Source organism: Molothrus ater, chromosome 2, assembly GCF_012460135.2.
Source record: "Molothrus ater isolate BHLD 08-10-18 breed brown headed cowbird chromosome 2, BPBGC_Mater_1.1, whole genome shotgun sequence".
Lineage (NCBI taxonomy): Eukaryota > Metazoa > Chordata > Aves > Passeriformes > Icteridae > Molothrus > Molothrus ater.
This window is the reverse complement of record NC_050479.2, coordinates 91,142,867-91,151,075: the sequence shown is the minus strand read 5'-3', so window position 1 is coordinate 91,151,075 and position 8,209 is coordinate 91,142,867.

Below are 8,209 nucleotides of genomic sequence, written 5' to 3'. Positions count from 1 at the left end.
CACCTTTTCTTATTTTCTGACAAAGTTCTTTCAAATTACTACATAAACAGGAGAACTGACTTAGGAGAGACAGCCGAGCATTGTTTCTTGAAAAAGTTGGCAGTCTGAAAAACAGCAGGTGGGGGAGGGTGAGCTCTTTGCTTTTCAGCATTTGCTATTACTCATGATAGTGGTAAATAAAAATCAGACCAATGCATAATTTATACTGATGGTGCCCATTTGAAAAATGTCCCTTAAAGCTTTGTAATGAGTCTGCAACTTGATAATAAAAATGGGAAATCAACTTCATTTCCTTGCAGAGAACAAGCTACTTCAAGAAAATAAGTTTGTGCTTGTCCTCCTTTACCTGGTATAGCCCTTCTCTAAAATCACCCTGTTTCCTCTTCAATACCAAAGTAATCTGTATCAAAACCACAACTTGATTGACACTTTTCTGAATACCAAGCCTACCCATCCACAGGGGAATGCATATTACAAAAATCCCAGCTGCAGTATTTCATATTTGGCAATCCTGCACATATTTCTGTTTCATAATTAAGCAACCAAGTCTCCAAAGCCTGGCCATTCAAGTTGTAGTATCTCCTCATCCACCAGGAAACCACAACCATGTTTTAAAGTAAAATTGTGATGTCGTTGAGGGGATGAAAAAGCATAAAACACCTCCAATTTCTGTAAGTCTGTTCATAGATTCTTTCCTTAACCAAGACTCCTCTCAGAAAAACCCTAAACACACAATAAGGGCATCTATTAAGCTTTCATCCTCAATTTCAAAAATGGACTGACAATTAAAACCATTTGTGAGAGTCATGAGTGAGCTAGTTGCTTTTTTAGACTGAAAGATTCTCTTTTGACAACATTGCAAAGTCCATATTTATTTTTGGCCCCTTGGCTGATGAAATGACCTCCCTTTAGAATCTGCAAATATAAATAGAATTGACGTTTTAATGATGAGTTTTCACAAGCTATTATAACCCAGCATCCCAAGCATCAATATTGTTCCAAGTCTGGATGCACAGGGCAGTTTTTACAGCTGCTGTGTCTCTGTGATGTGCAAGTGCCCAGGGAGGTTGCCTGAATACATGAGGTGTCCGAGAGAAATTACTGAGGTGTTATCTCTCTGAAATGCCATAAGGTGGCAGTGAATTGGGAAATAGGTACAACTTCTGGGCAGAACAAAGCTCTAAGGAGCTCAGGACAAGAGTAGGGGAGGGGTTCTGTTTGCTTGTTTAGAGGTTTTCATTTGTTTGCATTTCATATATCAGCAATAAACTTCAATCATTCTAATCAGACACTGAATAGGCCTGCTCCAACAGGAACAGTTGTTCCTGCACAGGAACTCCTGCTATTTTCTTTCTGCATTGCTTCCTTTTCAAGTGATCGGCAGGAAGATTTTCTGTTTGCTTACCTTGCAGCTCTTGCTGGGTCATTCCATCACAAGGCATGGTGACAGGCCTACCTCTTGCTAGTCTGATAAGGATGAAATGATTCAAGGCTGTTTTGAACCTTGCTATGCTAAAGAATCTAAATTATATTAATGGATCTACCAGTCTTCTATCTAACTCCTTGATATTGCCTAGGCAATTATCCAGAGAACAATTTAGTGAGACATTATAATGGCTTGTCTCTTGTTTGATTGGCATGGGCAAACTCAATAGTTATGGTTGAACTTTAACTTTGCTTTTTTTTTTCCAGTGGAAAATCAGCGATTGTAGCAGTAACAAATTTACCGATTGCCCAGGCGTTAATGATTAAACAATAAATCCTGAAAAGTGGTTTTGATTTTTGTCCCAGAACAAAACCCAAAGGAATCTATGTTTAGAACATACCAGTTGCATGTATGTTTCTGAGCAGAACACAAATTTTTAATCCTGAGAACCCACTATGTTGTAATCACTTCCTGTCACAAAATATGTCATCACCAACAGTTGCTTCAGAGCACAGCTGATGTTTTGCTGATCTGGATGTGCGTGGGTGCTCCTAGTCCTTGCAAGACTCCAGGTAACTTTGCCAGAACCAATAAAGCCAAGTGGTCCAAACAGTTCAGTGTAACAGGAGTTACAGACAACTTCTGTATTCCAATGTGTAGTGGAGGTGAACAAGCAGGGACACCAAATACAGGTTCATGGCAATCTTGCAACATGTGGAAAACGTCAGTGACTCAGGCAAATGCATCCTCTGTGGAATTAAGTTCTCCCTGCTGATGCTCTGCACACGTTTCAGGTTGGTTTTATCCACTAGTTCTTGACAAAAGCATCAGGTTTCCCATCATGCCAGAAGAACATCTTGTTCAGTTGGACAGTTGTCTTTGCCCCAGAATTTGTCTGACCATGCTGTCTTCATAGATAAGCCTATGGAAAACAATGGTGTCCAGAGCCAGAGAAGCTCTACCAGCCTAATGAGCTTTTGACAAGTCTTCCAGATTCTTGTTTTCTGGAAAGCAACATCTATGCCCATTTCCTCAGGAATCTGAAAGGGTTCGAATCTAGAAAAAATGTTGGTCTCTTCTGTGTGTATCATCTCACTCACATTAGATTCAGTCAAGCAGCCCAAGACTGACGTCCTTTTGCTCTCTCCGTACTACAGTTTTGGTGGAAGGCCCTGTGAATGCCCCATGCTTGTAATTTCCCTGCTTCCCCAATCAACTTCCAAACTGGATGTTAAGGAGACTTTAAAAGTAAAGAGAATTAAAGCCGGCCTGAGCCTGAGGCTTTTCGTTTAGGAAAACCCTGGAGGGATAGACAGCCTTAACTACAGCCCCAGGATTAGGACTACTCTTTTAGCTGGATCTTGGTAGACGTATGGAAGAGGCATATGCAGGGGAAAAGAGCCAGGCTGGCTTTCCAAGTCATCACAGTGACCTAGAAGTTGTACCAGGAACCAGGCACAACAGCCAACAAAGGGGATTTTTCTTCACTTCCTCCTTCAGACAGCTGGGGAATGTTGCACTGGGGTGATGAGGTTTATTGTGCCTTCTCACAAACGCAGGAAGAGGATTCGCTAGTTCCTATTGAAATAGTTTTTGGAAAGAAAGCATTGCACATGCAAGTGCAAGGTGCCAAGAGGAGAAGAGGCTGTTGAGAATAGATGTTTGCACCACCAAAGAAGCAAAGAAAGCAGCAGTAGGCCTAGTGAATCCTGTCTGGGATGCTGTCCTTGCTGGAAGGGCTTTCTGCAGAACAAAATTACCGTCCTTAACTGCAGTGAAATGCTCATCCAGCTCTTGCTGTTGCAGCTGTTTTTACCCTGGCTGAGAATAACTGCATGGGTACAGGTCTCCCCAGGACAGCCAGCTCTGTGAGGGAGAAAGAGGACAATAGTGCTTGGTTGGTTAGAGCTATTCTTGATATCCACAAGGCAAACTGTGCTATAGAATGTTTGCAGAGAGAAATGATTGCTCTGCAGAAGACAACACATAGCAAAATGGTTGAATAGAGCCATCAAACCTTGCTCATACATCAGCTACAGCAGTGACCTTGTACTGTTGTACATCTCACCTGTGAACTGGGGTCTCTGGTTTGCAGCCCTGAATTAAAAGTGGTGATTCTCTTCAGAATCTGGGAGAAAATGCACAGCTAATTATGAAGTGGCCAAAAATGTAACAGTATTTTCATTAAGTTCATTGAGGTTTTGCCAAGCAGTCTAATTGATTTAATGATCCCTGTCCCCGGCTGCTCACTAATCACCATCGCACACTACTTCCTTCATCTTTGGCTGGCAAATGGTTACTAATTGTTGCTGCATCTTGCATTGTACATCTGGTGTTGACAGCTGTCCTTGCCCTGAGATGGAGAGACAGCTGTTTTTAAATGGAGAGCTCTCTCTCAAATCTCTAAAACATCTGGGAAAAGATGGCACTGAAACTGAACTATCAAATATAAAACGTTAGCAAATATGTGGACACGCTAGAGGGTCTGCAAACACAAAACTTAAAAGTAGACACAGGAGTCAGAACAGAGAAGACTCTCTGCTGTGTCTTTAAAACACAAGTCCTGGGTGTTTCCCATAAAACATGACTCTTTCCCCTAATTCCCTGTAGACTGCTTGACATCATAAAATATTTTACACTCTGCACACCTAATTTGATCAGGCTAACAACCCATGTTGCTTTTGCTTCAGCCTATTAGACATAATTCAAAAGTCTTTTTAAAAGACAGGATTCAGGATCAGGCAGCAAGATCTAACCGGCTGGAAATAAGAAACCAGTAGCATGAAAGCACCAAAAAGCCCTAGAAATCAATGGAAACAATTGCATTCCTTAAAAAAATAAGCCAAACCAATCTTTTCCAGAATCTCCTTTCCTCCTGAACATTTTGTGACCATGATTGTTAGGAGGAACCTATTTTTTTCCTCTGCCTGTTTATTTTGTGTATTTAGCAGCACTGAGCGTACAGTCCATTGTTTTGCTAATGGTCAGCAAAGCTTATCTCCTGATCTAGCCCAGCGCTATTGCTCACATGCTGTTCTGCAAGACTTGGATGAGCACTCCTCTCAGACCCTGCAGAGGCTGCAAGCCAACAGCGTGAGCAAGGTTGAACTCAACAGGCAACAATGAGCAGGCATGTAAGGACACAGAAAGGAAATGGGAGAGCTTAAACCAGGTTATCGTGATTGGAGCAGGAGACACTGCAAATGACCCCTAAGAAAAGAGTCTGCAAGCAGAAAAGGCCTGGCAGAATTAACAACGCCTTTTTATAAAGCAGTCATTTCAGGACATCTAACTTAAGGGAAGTGCCACATTTATGTATTTTTAATTGGACTGGATTTAAGCCATATCAAGCTGATGATGCCATTCTGAGTTCAAAAGGATATTCTCTTTGCCTCATAGCACAGGAACAAGGGCACAATGCAATTAACAGGAAAGGCGGCACTTTCAAAAGCAGTAGAAGGGAATATTTTTAAATTAAGCAGTTATTTTGTATTTCAGGCACTTAAAGTAGAAGTTTGTGCTAGTCACTGGAAGGTGAGACACTTCTCAAGATGATTCTAATTCTCAAGTGTGGCTGCTTTTAAACTGCCCCTAGAGGAGCCTGTCTCTTCTCTACACCCATGGAAGGACTCTAGAAAGACCTGCCTGGTAAGTGGCCTCTGGAGTAAGAAGCCTCCCACGAGGTGACAGGAAGACACTTACATTTCTAACTGGACTCTGACAGCCAGTGATGCACGATATCACTGATGGGCAAGAACCTGGATAACACTGGTCCCTTTTTTGGTAAAGAGTGCTGTTTGGAAACGTGCTGTTTGAATTCAAATCACTCACTAAGTGTAGATGTATGGGAACATTTATAAAATGCTCTGAAACATCTTACTCTGGCCACAATAAGGATCATGATCTTGAACTAGAAAGCAAGGGTTGAGCTGTTTAATCATCTCCTTAAAGCTCTAGAGTGGTTCATCCTGACAAGAAGAAAATCAAGCAATGGTGGCAGGAGGCATGTGTGGATGAGCAAAGAAGACATGCCTAAACTCTGACATAAAAAGGAAATGCACAAAAGGTGGAAGCAAGGGTAGGTAGCCCAGGAGGAAGCCTTACTGGTGACAGTGTCCTTTAGCAATCCCAGGCCCCTGAGCAAGGGCCCCTAAAGTGCTGAGGAAACTGGATAATGTATTTAAAAGGCCACTCTTGAAAAGATCACACTGATCAGGGGAGGTTCCTGAGGCCTGGAAGAAAGCCAAAGGCCACTCCTGCCTTCAACAGGACAAGAAAAAGCATCTGGGGAATTAGGATCTAGTCAGCCTCACCTGGAGCCCAGTTCTGACCTCCTCAGTACAAGAAAGACGGGGATTACTGCAATGACTCAGCAAAGGGCATAAAGATGATTGAGGGACTGAAGCACATCTCATGTGAAGGAAGACAGAGAGCTGGGAATGTTCATCCTATTCATCCCAGAGAATAAAAGGCTTAGCAGGAATATCATCAATGTGTATAAATATCTAGTGGGAGAGAACGACGAAGAGGGAGATAGGTGCCCGCTGACAGGACAAGAAGCAATAGGCATTATTTAAAGCATGAAACTCCACTGGGACACCAGAAAACATCTTACTTTGCCAGTCATCAGAGATCTGGAGAGGTCATGGAGTCTCATCTTTACCATGTATCCAATTCCTTACTGGGAGGGTGTTGAGGCACTGAAAGAGGCTGCCCAGAGAAGCTGTGGAGGAAGTGTTGAATGCCAGGTTAGGTGGGCATTGAGCATGTTGGTCTAGTGGGAGGTGTCCCTGCCACAGCAGAGGGGGTGGAACGAGGTGATCTTTAAGGTTCCTTCCAATTCAAACGATTCTATGATTCCATCTGTGAAAATGTACAAAACCTGACTGGACCCAGTCCTGGATAACCAGGTGTAGCTGACCCACCTTGCATAAGAGGGGGTTGAACCAGATGATCTCCAGAGGTCACTTCCATCATCCACATTCCTGTGATGCTTCTGTGAGCCACTACAGTAGCTCCTGGTGTCCTGAATGCTCTTGGTTCTTGTGTGTTTTGCTGATTTTTCCCAGAAGTAATTAATTATTGGTATAATTAATTGCCCTGAATGCATGTACGTCTGAGAATGAGGTGGTTGTGGAGAAACCTGAACTTAAAAAATACTCAGAAGAATTGTCCATTAAAATAAATAAAATAGAGGATCTGGGAATCACTTTCATGACTGTGAGATTTCAGCAGAGTAAGGAAGGTCCAGGGAGATGGAAGCTGATGAAGTGCACAGGGCAGGGTCAGATGAGAAGTGGAGGAGTGACATATGACAGCACTGAGTATGGCACACAATAACTTTGGTTTTATTTCCCAGTCTGTGAGAACCAATGCCTCAAGGTCTGGGCAGTCTGGGTGGTGGTGGTGGAATTAAAGCCCTAAGACTGTATGGAAACAGGGCATCAAGCATGGACAAATAAATCAGAGTCAGTATTTTCAAATCGTGCACCCAGAAAATGGAGAAAACACAATTAATGACTGCCTGGGAGAAGTCAGATTTACATGACCACCCAGGAACTCTGAAGCACAGACAGTTCTCCCGGGCAGCAGTCCACAAGCTGAACCATGAGCCTGTCCTTTCTCCAGCTGTGTTCCCAGTCTCCTTCACAGCATGGTCCCAGTATATTTTATGCACTAAGGCAGGATGCCACTAAGAAAAAAATATGTGACCCTGTAATTAATGTTTGTCTCACAAAAGAAGATCAGAGAAACATTTGTCAAGAATCATCTAGGAATAATTGTTCCTGCCTTGGAAGAAAGAGATGGACTGGAGTCCCCAGATGGCTTCTTGAGGTCCCTTCCAGGCCTCTTTTCCACAGTCATACATACCAAAATTAAGCCAAATTAGGTTTGTGCACATTGTTTTAATTCCAGTTTTGTGTAACTTCTGAATGCTTGATTTTGGAGCCATTTTGGCACAGACTACAGTGTCCTGCTTTTTAGGATCCTGGTCAGTTTGTTTTAAGGCCAACCCAGCTTAGCAGGATGCCATGATACGCACATTCAGCCCTTGAAGAGCCTCCTGACAAAGACCTCTTCCAGGGACTGGCAGAGAAAACCAAGGTGACTGTGACCTCTCCAACTAACAAAGGTTAGGGTGGCAGTGGGAGGGGAAGCACCAGAAACTTGCCTTTCAGACCACATGCTGGGAGCAGATAAGATGAAAATCTAAGGTTGCCTTGGTTCCATCCCAAACTCTGGAGAACTATATGTGCCAGGAGCTTTTTGATTCTTGCCATCCATGTTCTCTCCAATCCTATTCTTTTTTCAGACCCTTGAAAGCAAACAGCTCCTTTGCTACCTCTTCTGCTCCCTTTCCCACCACTGTCAAGTTAGGGTCTTTCCTCTGCCCACCCTTGCCTCCACTAATTAAATCCCACCTCACATCATGCCCACACCCTAACTCTGTCCCCCTCCCAGTCCCCTGGCTTGTCCTGCCATCACACTTTTTTTTTTACTTATGCTATTTTCCCTACTTCCTTACCTTCTTTTTTTGCCCAACAGCTGCTCCCAAATCCTGAATCCTTGGTGGCTTAATCCTTCTCTCTGTTCTCATTGCTGTTCATTGTTAAATCAGAAAATCAGCCTCCTCCCATTCCTGCCTCTGCTCCAGTCACAGCATCTTTCCCTCTTACACCACCTCCTCTCCCAGCTACTCCAGCCCCAGTCACATCAGATACTTCAAACAGATTTATCTCTTTCCTCCCACATCTGGCTACCACAACCACTTCTCCTGCCATG